The sequence below is a fragment of the Saccoglossus kowalevskii genome, unplaced genomic scaffold, assembly GCF_978046115.1.
Source record: "Saccoglossus kowalevskii unplaced genomic scaffold, keSacKowa6.1 SCAFFOLD_159, whole genome shotgun sequence".
Taxonomy (NCBI): Eukaryota; Metazoa; Hemichordata; class Enteropneusta; family Harrimaniidae; genus Saccoglossus; species Saccoglossus kowalevskii.
Window position 1 is genome coordinate 1 of NW_028188663.1, and position 14,467 is coordinate 14,467.

Genomic DNA, 14,467 nt, shown 5'->3' on the forward strand with positions numbered 1-14,467 from the left:
CTTAATATCTGATACGTTGCTCATTGAGCAACTCGATATTAAACTGATTTTTGAAAACAGGCCATGGAATAGGGGCTTGCTCCGTCCTGGCCACGGATTGACCCAGTATTGCAGTATTTCTGGGAATGGTCCACCTCATATACAATTTAATATCAGAATAAAACAAATCAACCCATTGCGTCACCCGTTTTCTCCATTTTAATGCCCGATAGTGGGCGCTAATGGAACTTTTTAAAACCCTTATTCTTCGGCTGGACGGACGGTCCTAATTTGCATAATCGATTACGTCACCTGACGCTACGTATAAATATATATTTTTGGCTTAACTTTAGCTTCGATTGCCACAAAAGTCGCCGAGATAGTATGCAGGCGACTAGTTACTTTGTAACAAATAATAGTAACAAACATGCCATTAGGCATGAAAACAATATACGAAATTTCCGGGTTGTTATTTCAACATTTACCATTTTCGTGTTCGTATATGAGCTGGACCATTTATTTGCATATCTGCATATGCCTCTGTGCTATGGCCGTAACTGGTTATCGCTTCTCGGCCTTTTGGCTAAGATCATGTGTAGTATCTGTTCTTATCAGCTTAATATCTGATACGTTGCTCATTGAACAACTCGATATTAAACTGATTTTTGAAAACAGGCCATGGAATAGGGGCTTGCTCCGTCCTGGCCACGGATTGACCCAGTATTGCAGTATTTCTGGGAATGGTCCACCTCATATACAATTTAATATCAGAATAAAACAAATCAACCCATTGCGTCACCCGTTTTCTCCATTTTAATGCCCGATAGTGGGCGCTAATGGAACTTTTTAAAACCCTTATTCTTCGGCTGGACGGACGGTCCTAATTTGCATAATCGATTACGTCACCTGACGCTACGTATAAATATATATTTTTGGCTTAACTTTAGCTTCGATTGCCACAAAAGTCGCCGAGATAGTATGCAGGCGACTAGTTACTTTGTAACAAATAATAGTAACAAACATGCCATTAGGCATGAAAACAATATACGAAATTTCCGGGTTGTTATTTCAACATTTACCATTTTCGTGTTCGTATATGAGCTGGACCATTTATTTGCATATCTGCATATGCCTCTGTGCTATGGCCGTAACTGGTTATCGCTTCTCGGCCTTTTGGCTAAGATCATGTGTAGTATCTGTTCTTATCAGCTTAATATCTGATACGTTGCTCATTGAGCAACTCGATATTAAACTGATTTTTGAAAACAGGCCATGGAATAGGGGCTTGCTCCGTCCTGGCCACGGATTGACCCAGTATTGCAGTATTTCTGGGAATGGTCCACCTCATATACAATTTAATATCAGAATAAAACAAATCAACCCATTGCGTCACCCGTTTTCTCCATTTTAATGCCCGATAGTGGGCGCTAATGGAACTTTTTAAAACCCTTATTCTTCGGCTGGACGGACGGTCCTAATTTGCATAATCGATTACGTCACCTGACGCTACGTATAAATATATATTTTTGGCTTAACTTTAGCTTCGATTGCCACAAAAGTCGCCGAGATAGTATGCAGGCGACTAGTTACTTTGTAACAAATAATAGTAACAAACATGCCATTAGGCATGAAAACAATATACGAAATTTCCGGGTTGTTATTTCAACATTTACCATTTTCGTGTTCGTATATGAGCTGGACCATTTATTTGCATATCTGCATATGCCTCTGTGCTATGGCCGTAACTGGTTATCGCTTCTCGGCCTTTTGGCTAAGATCATGTGTAGTATCTGTTCTTATCAGCTTAATATCTGATACGTTGCTCATTGAGCAACTCGATATTAAACTGATTTTTGAAAACAGGCCATGGAATAGGGGCTTGCTCCGTCCTGGCCACGGATTGACCCAGTATTGCAGTATTTCTGGGAATGGTCCACCTCATATACAATTTAATATCAGAATAAAACAAATCAACCCATTGCGTCACCCGTTTTCTCCATTTTAATGCCCGATAGTGGGCGCTAATGGAACTTTTTAAAACCCTTATTCTTCGGCTGGACGGACGGTCCTAATTTGCATAATCGATTACGTCACCTGACGCTACGTATAAATATATATTTTTGGCTTAACTTTAGCTTCGATTGCCACAAAAGTCGCCGAGATAGTATGCAGGCGACTAGTTACTTTGTAACAAATAATAGTAACAAACATGCCATTAGGCATGAAAACAATATACGAAATTTCCGGGTTGTTATTTCAACATTTACCATTTTCGTGTTCGTATATGAGCTGGACCATTTATTTGCATATCTGCATATGCCTCTGTGCTATGGCCGTAACTGGTTATCGCTTCTCGGCCTTTTGGCTAAGATCATGTGTAGTATCTGTTCTTATCAGCTTAATATCTGATACGTTGCTCATTGAGCAACTCGATATTAAACTGATTTTTGAAAACAGGCCATGGAATAGGGGCTTGCTCCGTCCTGGCCACGGATTGACCCAGTATTGCAGTATTTCTGGGAATGGTCCACCTCATATACAATTTAATATCAGAATAAAACAAATCAACCCATTGCGTCACCCGTTTTCTCCATTTTAATGCCCGATAGTGGGCGCTAATGGAACTTTTTAAAACCCTTATTCTTCGGCTGGACGGACGGTCCTAATTTGCATAATCGATTACGTCACCTGACGCTACGTATAAATATATATTTTTGGCTTAACTTTAGCTTCGATTGCCACAAAAGTCGCCGAGATAGTATGCAGGCGACTAGTTACTTTGTAACAAATAATAGTAACAAACATGCCATTAGGCATGAAAACAATATACGAAATTTCCGGGTTGTTATTTCAACATTTACCATTTTCGTGTTCGTATATGAGCTGGACCATTTATTTGCATATCTGCATATGCCTCTGTGCTATGGCCGTAACTGGTTATCGCTTCTCGGCCTTTTGGCTAAGATCATGTGTAGTATCTGTTCTTATCAGCTTAATATCTGATACGTTGCTCATTGAGCAACTCGATATTAAACTGATTTTTGAAAACAGGCCATGGAATAGGGGCTTGCTCCGTCCTGGCCACGGATTGACCCAGTATTGCAGTATTTCTGGGAATGGTCCACCTCATATACAATTTAATATCAGAATAAAACAAATCAACCCATTGCGTCACCCGTTTTCTCCATTTTAATGCCCGATAGTGGGCGCTAATGGAACTTTTTAAAACCCTTATTCTTCGGCTGGACGGACGGTCCTAATTTGCATAATCGATTACGTCACCTGACGCTACGTATAAATATATATTTTTGGCTTAACTTTAGCTTCGATTGCCACAAAAGTCGCCGAGATAGTATGCAGGCGACTAGTTACTTTGTAACAAATAATAGTAACAAACATGCCATTAGGCATGAAAACAATATACGAAATTTCCGGGTTGTTATTTCAACATTTACCATTTTCGTGTTCGTATATGAGCTGGACCATTTATTTGCATATCTGCATATGCCTCTGTGCTATGGCCGTAACTGGTTATCGCTTCTCGGCCTTTTGGCTAAGATCATGTGTAGTATCTGTTCTTATCAGCTTAATATCTGATACGTTGCTCATTGAGCAACTCGATATTAAACTGATTTTTGAAAACAGGCCATGGAATAGGGGCTTGCTCCGTCCTGGCCACGGATTGACCCAGTATTGCAGTATTTCTGGGAATGGTCCACCTCATATACAATTTAATATCAGAATAAAACAAATCAACCCATTGCGTCACCCGTTTTCTCCATTTTAATGCCCGATAGTGGGCGCTAATGGAACTTTTTAAAACCCTTATTCTTCGGCTGGACGGACGGTCCTAATTTGCATAATCGATTACGTCACCTGACGCTACGTATAAATATATATTTTTGGCTTAACTTTAGCTTCGATTGCCACAAAAGTCGCCGAGATAGTATGCAGGCGACTAGTTACTTTGTAACAAATAATAGTAACAAACATGCCATTAGGCATGAAAACAATATACGAAATTTCCGGGTTGTTATTTCAACATTTACCATTTTCGTGTTCGTATATGAGCTGGACCATTTATTTGCATATCTGCATATGCCTCTGTGCTATGGCCGTAACTGGTTATCGCTTCTCGGCCTTTTGGCTAAGATCATGTGTAGTATCTGTTCTTATCAGCTTAATATCTGATACGTTGCTCATTGAGCAACTCGATATTAAACTGATTTTTGAAAACAGGCCATGGAATAGGGGCTTGCTCCGTCCTGGCCACGGATTGACCCAGTATTGCAGTATTTCTGGGAATGGTCCACCTCATATACAATTTAATATCAGAATAAAACAAATCAACCCATTGCGTCACCCGTTTTCTCCATTTTAATGCCCGATAGTGGGCGCTAATGGAACTTTTTAAAACCCTTATTCTTCGGCTGGACGGACGGTCCTAATTTGCATAATCGATTACGTCACCTGACGCTACGTATAAATATATATTTTTGGCTTAACTTTAGCTTCGATTGCCACAAAAGTCGCCGAGATAGTATGCAGGCGACTAGTTACTTTGTAACAAATAATAGTAACAAACATGCCATTAGGCATGAAAACAATATACGAAATTTCCGGGTTGTTATTTCAACATTTACCATTTTCGTGTTCGTATATGAGCTGGACCATTTATTTGCATATCTGCATATGCCTCTGTGCTATGGCCGTAACTGGTTATCGCTTCTCGGCCTTTTGGCTAAGATCATGTGTAGTATCTGTTCTTATCAGCTTAATATCTGATACGTTGCTCATTGAGCAACTCGATATTAAACTGATTTTTGAAAACAGGCCATGGAATAGGGGCTTGCTCCGTCCTGGCCACGGATTGACCCAGTATTGCAGTATTTCTGGGAATGGTCCACCTCATATACAATTTAATATCAGAATAAAACAAATCAACCCATTGCGTCACCCGTTTTCTCCATTTTAATGCCCGATAGTGGGCGCTAATGGAACTTTTTAAAACCCTTATTCTTCGGCTGGACGGACGGTCCTAATTTGCATAATCGATTACGTCACCTGACGCTACGTATAAATATATATTTTTGGCTTAACTTTAGCTTCGATTGCCACAAAAGTCGCCGAGATAGTATGCAGGCGACTAGTTACTTTGTAACAAATAATAGTAACAAACATGCCATTAGGCATGAAAACAATATACGAAATTTCCGGGTTGTTATTTCAACATTTACCATTTTCGTGTTCGTATATGAGCTGGACCATTTATTTGCATATCTGCATATGCCTCTGTGCTATGGCCGTAACTGGTTATCGCTTCTCGGCCTTTTGGCTAAGATCATGTGTAGTATCTGTTCTTATCAGCTTAATATCTGATACGTTGCTCATTGAGCAACTCGATATTAAACTGATTTTTGAAAACAGGCCATGGAATAGGGGCTTGCTCCGTCCTGGCCACGGATTGACCCAGTATTGCAGTATTTCTGGGAATGGTCCACCTCATATACAATTTAATATCAGAATAAAACAAATCAACCCATTGCGTCACCCGTTTTCTCCATTTTAATGCCCGATAGTGGGCGCTAATGGAACTTTTTAAAACCCTTATTCTTCGGCTGGACGGACGGTCCTAATTTGCATAATCGATTACGTCACCTGACGCTACGTATAAATATATATTTTTGGCTTAACTTTAGCTTCGATTGCCACAAAAGTCGCCGAGATAGTATGCAGGCGACTAGTTACTTTGTAACAAATAATAGTAACAAACATGCCATTAGGCATGAAAACAATATACGAAATTTCCGGGTTGTTATTTCAACATTTACCATTTTCGTGTTCGTATATGAGCTGGACCATTTATTTGCATATCTGCATATGCCTCTGTGCTATGGCCGTAACTGGTTATCGCTTCTCGGCCTTTTGGCTAAGATCATGTGTAGTATCTGTTCTTATCAGCTTAATATCTGATACGTTGCTCATTGAGCAACTCGATATTAAACTGATTTTTGAAAACAGGCCATGGAATAGGGGCTTGCTCCGTCCTGGCCACGGATTGACCCAGTATTGCAGTATTTCTGGGAATGGTCCACCTCATATACAATTTAATATCAGAATAAAACAAATCAACCCATTGCGTCACCCGTTTTCTCCATTTTAATGCCCGATAGTGGGCGCTAATGGAACTTTTTAAAACCCTTATTCTTCGGCTGGACGGACGGTCCTAATTTGCATAATCGATTACGTCACCTGACGCTACGTATAAATATATATTTTTGGCTTAACTTTAGCTTCGATTGCCACAAAAGTCGCCGAGATAGTATGCAGGCGACTAGTTACTTTGTAACAAATAATAGTAACAAACATGCCATTAGGCATGAAAACAATATACGAAATTTCCGGGTTGTTATTTCAACATTTACCATTTTCGTGTTCGTATATGAGCTGGACCATTTATTTGCATATCTGCATATGCCTCTGTGCTATGGCCGTAACTGGTTATCGCTTCTCGGCCTTTTGGCTAAGATCATGTGTAGTATCTGTTCTTATCAGCTTAATATCTGATACGTTGCTCATTGAGCAACTCGATATTAAACTGATTTTTGAAAACAGGCCATGGAATAGGGGCTTGCTCCGTCCTGGCCACGGATTGACCCAGTATTGCAGTATTTCTGGGAATGGTCCACCTCATATACAATTTAATATCAGAATAAAACAAATCAACCCATTGCGTCACCCGTTTTCTCCATTTTAATGCCCGATAGTGGGCGCTAATGGAACTTTTTAAAACCCTTATTCTTCGGCTGGACGGACGGTCCTAATTTGCATAATCGATTACGTCACCTGACGCTACGTATAAATATATATTTTTGGCTTAACTTTAGCTTCGATTGCCACAAAAGTCGCCGAGATAGTATGCAGGCGACTAGTTACTTTGTAACAAATAATAGTAACAAACATGCCATTAGGCATGAAAACAATATACGAAATTTCCGGGTTGTTATTTCAACATTTACCATTTTCGTGTTCGTATATGAGCTGGACCATTTATTTGCATATCTGCATATGCCTCTGTGCTATGGCCGTAACTGGTTATCGCTTCTCGGCCTTTTGGCTAAGATCATGTGTAGTATCTGTTCTTATCAGCTTAATATCTGATACGTTGCTCATTGAGCAACTCGATATTAAACTGATTTTTGAAAACAGGCCATGGAATAGGGGCTTGCTCCGTCCTGGCCACGGATTGACCCAGTATTGCAGTATTTCTGGGAATGGTCCACCTCATATACAATTTAATATCAGAATAAAACAAATCAACCCATTGCGTCACCCGTTTTCTCCATTTTAATGCCCGATAGTGGGCGCTAATGGAACTTTTTAAAACCCTTATTCTTCGGCTGGACGGACGGTCCTAATTTGCATAATCGATTACGTCACCTGACGCTACGTATAAATATATATTTTTGGCTTAACTTTAGCTTCGATTGCCACAAAAGTCGCCGAGATAGTATGCAGGCGACTAGTTACTTTGTAACAAATAATAGTAACAAACATGCCATTAGGCATGAAAACAATATACGAAATTTCCGGGTTGTTATTTCAACATTTACCATTTTCGTGTTCGTATATGAGCTGGACCATTTATTTGCATATCTGCATATGCCTCTGTGCTATGGCCGTAACTGGTTATCGCTTCTCGGCCTTTTGGCTAAGATCATGTGTAGTATCTGTTCTTATCAGCTTAATATCTGATACGTTGCTCATTGAGCAACTCGATATTAAACTGATTTTTGAAAACAGGCCATGGAATAGGGGCTTGCTCCGTCCTGGCCACGGATTGACCCAGTATTGCAGTATTTCTGGGAATGGTCCACCTCATATACAATTTAATATCAGAATAAAACAAATCAACCCATTGCGTCACCCGTTTTCTCCATTTTAATGCCCGATAGTGGGCGCTAATGGAACTTTTTAAAACCCTTATTCTTCGGCTGGACGGACGGTCCTAATTTGCATAATCGATTACGTCACCTGACGCTACGTATAAATATATATTTTTGGCTTAACTTTAGCTTCGATTGCCACAAAAGTCGCCGAGATAGTATGCAGGCGACTAGTTACTTTGTAACAAATAATAGTAACAAACATGCCATTAGGCATGAAAACAATATACGAAATTTCCGGGTTGTTATTTCAACATTTACCATTTTCGTGTTCGTATATGAGCTGGACCATTTATTTGCATATCTGCATATGCCTCTGTGCTATGGCCGTAACTGGTTATCGCTTCTCGGCCTTTTGGCTAAGATCATGTGTAGTATCTGTTCTTATCAGCTTAATATCTGATACGTTGCTCATTGAGCAACTCGATATTAAACTGATTTTTGAAAACAGGCCATGGAATAGGGGCTTGCTCCGTCCTGGCCACGGATTGACCCAGTATTGCAGTATTTCTGGGAATGGGCCACCTCATATACAATTTAATATCAGAATAAAACAAATCAACCCATTGCGTCACCCGTTTTCTCCATTTTAATGCCCGATAGTGGGCGCTAATGGAACTTTTTAAAACCCTTATTCTTCGGCTGGACGGACGGTCCTAATTTGCATAATCGATTACGTCACCTGACGCTACGTATAAATATATATTTTTGGCTTAACTTTAGCTTCGATTGCCACAAAAGTCGCCGAGATAGTATGCAGGCGACTAGTTACTTTGTAACAAATAATAGTAACAAACATGCCATTAGGCATGAAAACAATATACGAAATTTCCGGGTTGTTATTTCAACATTTACCATTTTCGTGTTCGTATATGAGCTGGACCATTTATTTGCATATCTGCATATGCCTCTGTGCTATGGCCGTAACTGGTTATCGCTTCTCGGCCTTTTGGCTAAGATCATGTGTAGTATCTGTTCTTATCAGCTTAATATCTGACACGTTGCTCATTGAGCAACTCGATATTAAACTGATTTTTGAAAACAGGCCATGGAATAGGGGCTTGCTCCGTCCTGGCCACGGATTGACCCAGTATTGCAGTATTTCTGGGAATGGTCCACCTCATATACAATTTAATATCAGAATAAAACAAATCAACCCATTGCGTCACCCGTTTTCTCCATTTTAATGCCCGATAGTGGGCGCTAATGGAACTTTTTAAAACCCTTATTCTTCGGCTGGACGGACGGTCCTAATTTGCATAATCGATTACGTCACCTGACGCTACGTATAAATATATATTTTTGGCTTAACTTTAGCTTCGATTGCCACAAAAGTCGCCGAGATAGTATGCAGGCGACTAGTTACTTTGTAACAAATAATAGTAACAAACATGCCATTAGGCATGAAAACAATATACGAAATTTCCGGGTTGTTATTTCAACATTTACCATTTTCGTGTTCGTATATGAGCTGGACCATTTATTTGCATATCTGCATATGCCTCTGTGCTATGGCCGTAACTGGTTATCGCTTCTCGGCCTTTTGGCTAAGATCATGTGTAGTATCTGTTCTTATCAGCTTAATATCTGATACGTTGCTCATTGAGCAACTCGATATTAAACTGATTTTTGAAAACAGGCCATGGAATAGGGGCTTGCTCCGTCCTGGCCACGGATTGACCCAGTATTGCAGTATTTCTGGGAATGGTCCACCTCATATACAATTTAATATCAGAATAAAACAAATCAACCCATTGCGTCACCCGTTTTCTCCATTTTAATGCCCGATAGTGGGCGCTAATGGAACTTTTTAAAACCCTTATTCTTCGGCTGGACGGACGGTCCTAATTTGCATAATCGATTACGTCACCTGACGCTACGTATAAATATATATTTTTGGCTTAACTTTAGCTTCGATTGCCACAAAAGTCGCCGAGATAGTATGCAGGCGACTAGTTACTTTGTAACAAATAATAGTAACAAACATGCCATTAGGCATGAAAACAATATACGAAATTTCCGGGTTGTTATTTCAACATTTACCATTTTCGTGTTCGTATATGAGCTGGACCATTTATTTGCATATCTGCATATGCCTCTGTGCTATGGCCGTAACTGGTTATCGCTTCTCGGCCTTTTGGCTAAGATCATGTGTAGTATCTGTTCTTATCAGCTTAATATCTGATACGTTGCTCATTGAGCAACTCGATATTAAACTGATTTTTGAAAACAGGCCATGGAATAGGGGCTTGCTCCGTCCTGGCCACGGATTGACCCAGTATTGCAGTATTTCTGGGAATGGGCCACCTCATATACAATTTAATATCAGAATAAAACAAATCAACCCATTGCGTCACCCGTTTTCTCCATTTTAATGCCCGATAGTGGGCGCTAATGGAACTTTTTAAAACCCTTATTCTTCGGCTGGACGGACGGTCCTAATTTGCATAATCGATTACGTCACCTGACGCTACGTATAAATATATATTTTTGGCTTAACTTTAGCTTCGATTCCCACAAAAGTCGCCGAGATAGTATGCAGGCGACTAGTTACTTTGTAACAAATAATAGTAACAAACATGCCATTAGGCATGAAAACAATATACGAAATTTCCGGGTTGTTATTTCAACATTTACCATTTTCGTGTTCGTATATGAGCTGGACCATTTATTTGCATATCTGCATATGCCTCTGTGCTATGGCCGTAACTGGTTATCGCTTCTCGGCCTTTTGGCTAAGATCATGTGTAGTATCTGTTCTTATCAGCTTAATATCTGACACGTTGCTCATTGAGCAACTCGATATTAAACTGATTTTTGAAAACAGGCCATGGAATAGGGGCTTGCTCCGTCCTGGCCACGGATTGACCCAGTATTGCAGTATTTCTGGGAATGGTCCACCTCATATACAATTTAATATCAGAATAAAACAAATCAACCCATTGCGTCACCCGTTTTCTCCATTTTAATGCCCGATAGTGGGCGCTAATGGAACTTTTTAAAACCCTTATTCTTCGGCTGGACGGACGGTCCTAATTTGCATAATCGATTACGTCACCTGACGCTACGTATAAATATATATTTTTGGCTTAACTTTAGCTTCGATTGCCACAAAAGTCGCCGAGATAGTATGCAGGCGACTAGTTACTTTGTAACAAATAATAGTAACAAACATGCCATTAGGCATGAAAACAATATACGAAATTTCCGGGTTGTTATTTCAACATTTACCATTTTCGTGTTCGTATATGAGCTGGACCATTTATTTGCATATCTGCATATGCCTCTGTGCTATGGCCGTAACTGGTTATCGCTTCTCGGCCTTTTGGCTAAGATCATGTGTAGTATCTGTTCTTATCAGCTTAATATCTGATACGTTGCTCATTGAGCAACTCGATATTAAACTGATTTTTGAAAACAGGCCATGGAATAGGGGCTTGCTCCGTCCTGGCCACGGATTGACCCAGTATTGCAGTATTTCTGGGAATGGTCCACCTCATATACAATTTAATATCAGAATAAAACAAATCAACCCATTGCGTCACCCGTTTTCTCCATTTTAATGCCCGATAGTGGGCGCTAATGGAACTTTTTAAAACCCTTATTCTTCGGCTGGACGGACGGTCCTAATTTGCATTAACGATTACGTCACCTGACGCTACGTATAAATATATATTTTTGGCTTAACTTTAGCTTCGATTGCCACAAAAGTCGCCGAGATAGTATGCAGGCGACTAGTTACTTTGTAACAAATAATAGTAACAAACATGCCATTAGGCATGAAAACAATATACGAAATTTCCGGGTTGTTATTTCAACATTTACCATTTTCGTGTTCGTATATGAGCTGGACCATTTATTTGCATATCTGCATATGCCTCTGTGCTATGGCCGTAACTGGTTATCGCTTCTCGGCCTTTTGGCTAAGATCATGTGTAGTATCTGTTCTTATCAGCTTAATATCTGATACGTTGCTCATTGAGCAACTCGATATTAAACTGATTTTTGAAAACAGGCCATGGAATAGGGGCTTGCTCCGTCCTGGCCACGGATTGACCCAGTATTGCAGTATTTCTGGGAATGGTCCACCTCATATACAATTTAATATCAGAATAAAACAAATCAACCCATTGCGTCACCCGTTTTCTCCATTTTAATGCCCGATAGTGGGCGCTAATGGAACTTTTTAAAACCCTTATTCTTCGGCTGGACGGACGGTCCTAATTTGCATAATCGATTACGTCACCTGACGCTACGTATAAATATATATTTTTGGCTTAACTTTAGCTTCGATTGCCACAAAAGTCGCCGAGATAGTATGCAGGCGACTAGTTACTTTGTAACAAATAATAGTAACAAACATGCCATTAGGCATGAAAACAATATACGAAATTTCCGGGTTGTTATTTCAACATTTACCATTTTCGTGTTCGTATATGAGCTGGACCATTTATTTGCATATCTGCATATGCCTCTGTGCTATGGCCGTAACTGGTTATCGCTTCTCGGCCTTTTGGCTAAGATCATGTGTAGTATCTGTTCTTATCAGCTTAATATCTGATACGTTGCTCATTGAGCAACTCGATATTAAACTGATTTTTGAAAACAGGCCATGGAATAGGGGCTTGCTCCGTCCTGGCCACGGATTGACCCAGTATTGCAGTATTTCTGGGAATGGTCCACCTCATATACAATTTAATATCAGAATAAAACAAATCAACCCATTGCGTCACCCGTTTTCTCCATTTTAATGCCCGATAGTGGGCGCTAATGGAACTTTTTAAAACCCTTATTCTTCGGCTGGACGGACGGTCCTAATTTGCATAATCGATTACGTCACCTGACGCTACGTATAAATATATATTTTTGGCTTAACTTTAGCTTCGATTGCCACAAAAGTCGCCGAGATAGTATGCAGGCGACTAGTTACTTTGTAACAAATAATAGTAACAAACATGCCATTAGGCATGAAAACAATATACGAAATTTCCGGGTTGTTATTTCAACATTTACCATTTTCGTGTTCGTATATGAGCTGGACCATTTATTTGCATATCTGCATATGCCTCTGTGCTATGGCCGTAACTGGTTATCGCTTCTCGGCCTTTTGGCTAAGATCTAATTGGTAATTATCGGACTTAATCTGCGCGTATCCTGAAGAGACTCTTCCAGTAGCTGTTCTACAGTTTCGTAAGTTATATTTCTGTTATTTCTCATTTGCTGCATCCAGTGTTTTAGATTCTCCCCTACCCTTAGTCACCAGACTATAGGTTTAGGGAGTTCCTGCTGTGTTCTCTGTTTCCTGGTGTTCTAGTATGCCGCCAGCCATGGCCAATTCCCGGCCACTGGCAAGAAAAGACAGGGTGCTGAACCTAGCATTCTCGGAAAATGTTGCTCCTAAAGAAGTTTTCATATTTCTTGGCCTCGCCGGTGTTGAAGTAGAACCCCACTTAGAAGCAGTTGAAAGAACTGCTCCCGGAAAGTATGATGTTACATTTCGCTCCATAAGTCTCAGACGAGAGTTTATGCCGAAGTTAGAATCTATATCTGAAATGGTTTCTGTAACAAATTATGAGGAAGTCGTCATTGTCACTGCCTCCTTTGTGGGAAACGACATGAACGACTGCTATGTCCAATATGCGTTGGCACCATATGGAGAGATAGTTGCGGCAAGAAAGTGTGTTTATGCAGACTTTCCATCATGTTACAATGGGTTGCGACAATACAAGATCAAGCTTCGCCACAGCATTCCACCAAGGATTCGCGTTTGTAACCGCAACATCTGGCTGTCGTACCCTGGGCAACCAAAGATCTGCGCAAAGTGCAACCAGAAGGGACACTTTGCTAAAGATTGTAAAGAGGTAAAATGCTTCAGGTGTCAAGAGCTCGGACACACTGCTGAGGCGTGTAAGAGACAAATTAAGTGCACAATTTGTAACGAAGACGGACACAACTTCCGTCTCTGTCCGATATCCTTCGCCAACAAAACGAATATCGACAAGAAATGGTCCCTTCCCACGCCTGCCAATGATCCTCCCACCAACAACAACGCTGGCCAAGTTTCACCAACCGAGGATCACGAGGACATCTCAGACCTACTGACGGAGCCCCTGAACACAATTGGCAGTGATGAGGTGATCCACAGAGAAAAACGGCCAGTGTCAGTCGGCGAAGACATCCCAGAGGACGAGCCGAAGAGAAAGAAGCCCCCTGCTGATGAGGATGACTTCTGCACCTCTTCAGACCAGGAGTCAATTTGTAGCCAAGATGGCAAGGAGAGGAAGCCTGAAAAGCAAACCCTGGCAGCCTTCACTGCAACCAAAAACTCCCCTCTACTCAAACTAGGAGAAGTCGACGTCGTCTGTGGTTCCTTGTCAGGCACTGACTGTAGAAAGCGCCTCACTGGATGGGTTGAGGTGCTCAGACATCGTCAAGAAGTTCACAATAATTTTGACCTGGTGGAGATTCTCTGTCCAGTAAAGGAATGTAAAGAGATCTCGGTGAATACTTCGGAATGGTTGACCCACTGCTGCAACAGTCAC

General features: G+C 40.6%; 21 non-coding genes and 1 pseudogene across 21 annotated transcripts; all 22 read left to right on the plus strand.

Moving 5' to 3' along the window:
* LOC146725410 (U2 spliceosomal RNA) lies at nucleotides 1–139 on the plus strand (annotated as a pseudogene; the record flags this gene model as incomplete).
* A 403-nt stretch (nucleotides 140–542) lies between these two features.
* LOC146725411 (U2 spliceosomal RNA) lies at nucleotides 543–733 on the plus strand. The gene has a single exon (XR_014928747.1). It is a non-coding gene; the product is annotated as a U2 spliceosomal RNA (small nuclear RNA).
* A 403-nt stretch (nucleotides 734–1,136) lies between these two features.
* On the plus strand, nucleotides 1,137–1,327 carry LOC146725412 (U2 spliceosomal RNA). Its single transcript, XR_014928688.1, has one exon. It is a non-coding gene; the product is annotated as a U2 spliceosomal RNA (small nuclear RNA).
* Nucleotides 1,328–1,730: 403 nt separating this feature from the next.
* Nucleotides 1,731–1,921, plus strand: LOC146725413 (U2 spliceosomal RNA). The gene has a single exon (XR_014928761.1). It is a non-coding gene; the product is annotated as a U2 spliceosomal RNA (small nuclear RNA).
* A 403-nt stretch (nucleotides 1,922–2,324) lies between these two features.
* LOC146725414 (U2 spliceosomal RNA) lies at nucleotides 2,325–2,515 on the plus strand. Its single transcript, XR_014928771.1, has one exon. It is a non-coding gene; the product is annotated as a U2 spliceosomal RNA (small nuclear RNA).
* A 403-nt stretch (nucleotides 2,516–2,918) lies between these two features.
* Nucleotides 2,919–3,109, plus strand: LOC146725415 (U2 spliceosomal RNA). Its single transcript, XR_014928782.1, has one exon. It is a non-coding gene; the product is annotated as a U2 spliceosomal RNA (small nuclear RNA).
* Nucleotides 3,110–3,512: 403 nt separating this feature from the next.
* LOC146725416 (U2 spliceosomal RNA) lies at nucleotides 3,513–3,703 on the plus strand. The gene has a single exon (XR_014928791.1). It is a non-coding gene; the product is annotated as a U2 spliceosomal RNA (small nuclear RNA).
* Nucleotides 3,704–4,106: 403 nt separating this feature from the next.
* On the plus strand, nucleotides 4,107–4,297 carry LOC146725417 (U2 spliceosomal RNA). Its single transcript, XR_014928693.1, has one exon. It is a non-coding gene; the product is annotated as a U2 spliceosomal RNA (small nuclear RNA).
* Nucleotides 4,298–4,700: 403 nt separating this feature from the next.
* LOC146725418 (U2 spliceosomal RNA) lies at nucleotides 4,701–4,891 on the plus strand. The gene has a single exon (XR_014928704.1). It is a non-coding gene; the product is annotated as a U2 spliceosomal RNA (small nuclear RNA).
* A 403-nt stretch (nucleotides 4,892–5,294) lies between these two features.
* LOC146725419 (U2 spliceosomal RNA) lies at nucleotides 5,295–5,485 on the plus strand. Its single transcript, XR_014928715.1, has one exon. It is a non-coding gene; the product is annotated as a U2 spliceosomal RNA (small nuclear RNA).
* Nucleotides 5,486–5,888: 403 nt separating this feature from the next.
* LOC146725420 (U2 spliceosomal RNA) lies at nucleotides 5,889–6,079 on the plus strand. Its single transcript, XR_014928726.1, has one exon. It is a non-coding gene; the product is annotated as a U2 spliceosomal RNA (small nuclear RNA).
* A 403-nt stretch (nucleotides 6,080–6,482) lies between these two features.
* LOC146725421 (U2 spliceosomal RNA) lies at nucleotides 6,483–6,673 on the plus strand. The gene has a single exon (XR_014928731.1). It is a non-coding gene; the product is annotated as a U2 spliceosomal RNA (small nuclear RNA).
* Nucleotides 6,674–7,076: 403 nt separating this feature from the next.
* Nucleotides 7,077–7,267, plus strand: LOC146725422 (U2 spliceosomal RNA). Its single transcript, XR_014928742.1, has one exon. It is a non-coding gene; the product is annotated as a U2 spliceosomal RNA (small nuclear RNA).
* Nucleotides 7,268–7,670: 403 nt separating this feature from the next.
* On the plus strand, nucleotides 7,671–7,861 carry LOC146725423 (U2 spliceosomal RNA). Its single transcript, XR_014928750.1, has one exon. It is a non-coding gene; the product is annotated as a U2 spliceosomal RNA (small nuclear RNA).
* A 403-nt stretch (nucleotides 7,862–8,264) lies between these two features.
* Nucleotides 8,265–8,455, plus strand: LOC146725424 (U2 spliceosomal RNA). The gene has a single exon (XR_014928744.1). It is a non-coding gene; the product is annotated as a U2 spliceosomal RNA (small nuclear RNA).
* Nucleotides 8,456–8,858: 403 nt separating this feature from the next.
* LOC146725425 (U2 spliceosomal RNA) lies at nucleotides 8,859–9,049 on the plus strand. The gene has a single exon (XR_014928748.1). It is a non-coding gene; the product is annotated as a U2 spliceosomal RNA (small nuclear RNA).
* Nucleotides 9,050–9,452: 403 nt separating this feature from the next.
* On the plus strand, nucleotides 9,453–9,643 carry LOC146725426 (U2 spliceosomal RNA). The gene has a single exon (XR_014928758.1). It is a non-coding gene; the product is annotated as a U2 spliceosomal RNA (small nuclear RNA).
* A 403-nt stretch (nucleotides 9,644–10,046) lies between these two features.
* LOC146725427 (U2 spliceosomal RNA) lies at nucleotides 10,047–10,237 on the plus strand. Its single transcript, XR_014928745.1, has one exon. It is a non-coding gene; the product is annotated as a U2 spliceosomal RNA (small nuclear RNA).
* Nucleotides 10,238–10,640: 403 nt separating this feature from the next.
* LOC144357747 (U2 spliceosomal RNA) lies at nucleotides 10,641–10,831 on the plus strand. The gene has a single exon (XR_013421710.2). It is a non-coding gene; the product is annotated as a U2 spliceosomal RNA (small nuclear RNA).
* A 403-nt stretch (nucleotides 10,832–11,234) lies between these two features.
* On the plus strand, nucleotides 11,235–11,425 carry LOC146725428 (U2 spliceosomal RNA). The gene has a single exon (XR_014928760.1). It is a non-coding gene; the product is annotated as a U2 spliceosomal RNA (small nuclear RNA).
* Nucleotides 11,426–11,828: 403 nt separating this feature from the next.
* On the plus strand, nucleotides 11,829–12,019 carry LOC144357750 (U2 spliceosomal RNA). The gene has a single exon (XR_013421713.2). It is a non-coding gene; the product is annotated as a U2 spliceosomal RNA (small nuclear RNA).
* Nucleotides 12,020–12,422: 403 nt separating this feature from the next.
* On the plus strand, nucleotides 12,423–12,613 carry LOC144357749 (U2 spliceosomal RNA). The gene has a single exon (XR_013421712.1). It is a non-coding gene; the product is annotated as a U2 spliceosomal RNA (small nuclear RNA).
* Nucleotides 12,614–14,467: the final 1,854 nt, after the last annotated feature.